General features: G+C 42.8%; 1 long non-coding RNA gene across 1 annotated transcript; it reads left to right on the top strand.

The window, feature by feature from the left end:
- Positions 1–320: 320 nt before the first annotated feature.
- Positions 321–1,719, top strand: LOC144462581 (uncharacterized). Its single transcript, XR_013490837.1, has 3 exons — positions 321–942; positions 1,154–1,402; positions 1,599–1,719. It is a non-coding gene; the product is annotated as an uncharacterized LOC144462581 (long non-coding RNA).
- The last annotated feature ends 1,893 nt before the right edge of the window (positions 1,720–3,612 follow it).

Here is a 3,612-nt window from a genome sequence, read left to right on the forward strand (position 1 = left end):
CTCCTGTTGTAGTGATGGCCTGAGATAACTCCATCAATAGAACCTGCAGCCACAACTTCAGATTCAATCAAGACATCCTGTAAGCCTGCATCAGCAAAAAGCTTCCCAATACAGGAAAGATATGCCATAGCTGTGTGAAACTCTCCCATCCTTATTACAAGTCTCTCTGAGAAAGTGCTTGTCTGCCAACGTATCTCTTGGGCCTTAGCATATATGGCTTGATCCATAACTATCACTATTTCTTGTCAGCAATAGCAGTGGAGTGGCTCAGGATGGTGTGGACAGTGTTGATCTGTTGGGCTAGCATCGATGAGAGGTAGGCAGCCTACATTTGTAGAGGATTGTGTCCTGCTTTAACATTATGTGTCCTGTCCTGTCCATCCAGGAATGACTTTCACCTCAGCCTCCTGTACTTTCATTAGGAAGAATGCAGCATCAGTTCTCCTTCCAGTGGTTTGGGCATCTCTGTATTTGTCCTGCTGGAGATCTATCATGAGCACTACATTCTGTGGACCGGACCTCCTTCCTCTTGTGTAGGTTGAAAGATTTAGTGGAGGAGGATGAACAGACCGCGCTCTTGTTCTTTGTCTGGATGATGTGGAGGGTAAAGATGCTGACTCACTAGCCATGGTCTGCTGAATAATTATTCCATTGGTGTTGTGCATTGTTCCTTTACCTGAAAGAGTCTCCTCTCCAAAGTCATTATTATCCCAGACAAGTGTGGCAGGTAATTCAACCATGATGTTTTCTGGGATGTATATATCTCCTCTCTCCACTTGTAGGTGAGCAAGGGCTGTATCATGCTCAAGAACCTGGGAGTTAGATGAGCAGTGGCCAAGACCATTCAACAACCCTATGAGCTGTGCTGAGTCTGTCATATGCCGAACTGCCATTGCAAGAGAGCACTGTTTTGGCATGAGCCACCGTCCTTTGGTCGCCAAGGTAATGAGATCCTGACAAGTTGACACTCTTTCTGCTGTCTTCTAAAGTAACCTCAACACGTTCATTGTCTGATGTTTGTGTTGAAATGCCAGATGTCCATGCAACAAAGTTAAAAAGTTGGTGAGGTACGAAGTCCAGGGCATTATCCAGTGTAGGGTCAGTTGCTCTTGGAGGCCATGGGAGCTTTGGTGATGTTTTTGATGTCTTACAGATGATGTCCCTCAGGGTGACCGCTGCATGATATAAAAGACGAGACCTATCTGTCGTGATGGTGGCATTATCAGGCTGTCTTTGAGTCATCAGTGATGTTTCTCCTTCACTGTCTTCAGATGAGGAGGAAGAGGAGGAAGTGACAACTTCATGAATGATCTCTTCAGCTGTCAGATCATCAACATACACAAGATATTTTATGCCTTTTGAAATCTCAAGAAAGGATGTGACTTTTGAAGTCTTGCCTTGAGTAAGTGAACCTTGTGTGTTGGAATGTTAACTCCCTCCCTTTCCAGAACAACATTCTTAAAAAGCATATTCAGCTTTAAGAGTCGAAGCACCTCCCGTTTTTTTACAAGCTTCTCCTCGATCACTGTTTTACAGAAATGCTTGTACCCATTCTCATACAAGTTGCTTTCTGTGTTCTCACTTTTCTTTTTTGACAGGTACCGTGTGTAGTCTCTGAAACAGAAGTGGTACCGTGCCTCACTAGCCACTAGGTCCCTGTCACAAATGTGTAGAAGCAGACTCTTATCCTGTCTTTCTTCAGCAGCAAGAAGTAACTTCCCTGCAGTGAGTGTTTCACACAGAGAAAGTTTTTCAAATTTTTTTTTTCAACTTAAACATTGTATTGGGAGCAGGTGTGGTGCTCTCTCAGACATGTGGAAGTCACTTGTGTGTGATTTTAGAGCCCATGTCTTTGCCGGAGATTCCTCATCCTTCCTCTGTCTCTGTTGCTACTTCTAGCACTAAAAGACAAACAGAAGACATCCACAGATTCAGGCTTCACCTTGGTTTGAGGCTGGGCACCATTCTTATTCCCCTACATCACTGGGTCGTGACATCACAATTATTGTATGTGAAGACACATATTTTATTCATATATGTAGTGCTTGTTAAAGCAACACTGTAACTTTGACCACGACCCGTGGCTTCAAAAAACTAAACTATTGTTAGGATTTAAATTCGGGCTTCACACGGAGGCACCAAATATGTTAGGGTCAACATATTTTTACCTCACACGGCGGCACCCAATATGTAGGGATTTAACTGGCTATCGGAAATAATTAATAATTATTAATAATTAATAATTATGCTAAATGATGTGACTTAATTAAAGGAGCTATATGTAAGAAATCTAAAGCAAATAGTCATAAAATATAATATGTCACAGAGACTAAGGAATAATGTTCATATAACATACTGATCTCACCGACAACAATAGTACAGCCAGAATATTCGCATTTAAAAAAAAAATTTACAGTCCGCAAATCATGTTTATGTTTTGAATTTGTGTTTTGGCCTGTTGCGCCACCCACCGCCGTCTATCAGTCACGCAGTCAGTAGAGTCTCAGCATCAATTACAGTTACGACTGAGCTACAGCAGCACGGCAAGCAGCATTTGCAGTGTCCCGGTATATAGCATTAGCAGCCGACTCCTCCTCAGCTGAATCCCGGCAGCAGCGTTAGCAGCAGAGAAGCTGGACTTGCTCGAACGGGCCGCTGGAAAACCGAAGATCAAGGACGTGGCCCTGCCACGGCAGCCGCCCATGGGCAAACAAATCAGTCTACAGCGTGCTGGTGTCCAGCAACCTCGAATCTGTAGGGGAGGGGGGGGGCGGACACGACTCGCGGCAGTATTTTGAATTTGAGTGCAGTAACCGTTTTGGCCACATTCTTACATACAGCGCCTTTAACATTAAATCACCTCGTGGGGCACCATTCCCATAAAGGGAAAAATAATAGCCAGTTAAAGATATCAGTCTCATAAAATACGCTAAACTATTAATTTGGAGTTTTGATTAATAATTAAATTAATGACAACAACCAAAATGAACAGTAATGCCTGAAGGATTTTGGAGTTCTTGACGCAGCACAGGTTGACTATTCATTCACTCCTGTGCAACATTAAACAGACAGCAGGTATGATTCCAAAGAATTCTTTCTAACTATATAAAAGGTGTGTGTGTGTGTGTGTGTGTGTGTGTGTGTGAAAGAAGAGAGATAGGCGGGTGTGGTGATCAAAGAGCCGTTTGGTCTACAAAACAAAATGGCTGACAACAGGACTACAAATGGCCGAATCAAAGCTGGCTTCAGGTCGGGGGAGGTGTTTGTCTGACCGTGTGGTCAGGACAAAGGAAAAGAAGCAGGAACTTTGATATGCCTGTTTGGGTGTAGCTCTGTTGAAAGCCTATTTGTTAATGAGTCTATGTGAATGTGATCTGTGTTGCAAATGGTCTGGATTAGTGCAGAGATTGTTTGTGTGCAAGAATCTGTTTGTGAACAGTATTAGCAAACTAAACACTTAGCTTTGGTGAAGCCAACTAATCAATGACGTAACTGCAAACTATCACAACAATAACTCAATGACAGCATTAAATCACATACAACAATTTAAACAGTCTTGCTTAGCCTGTAAAGCTGTGATAAACTATGCCCAGTTGTTACATTACTGACTGA

Source organism: Epinephelus lanceolatus, chromosome 3, assembly GCF_041903045.1.
Source record: "Epinephelus lanceolatus isolate andai-2023 chromosome 3, ASM4190304v1, whole genome shotgun sequence".
Classification (NCBI taxonomy): Eukaryota; Metazoa; Chordata; class Actinopteri; order Perciformes; family Serranidae; genus Epinephelus; species Epinephelus lanceolatus.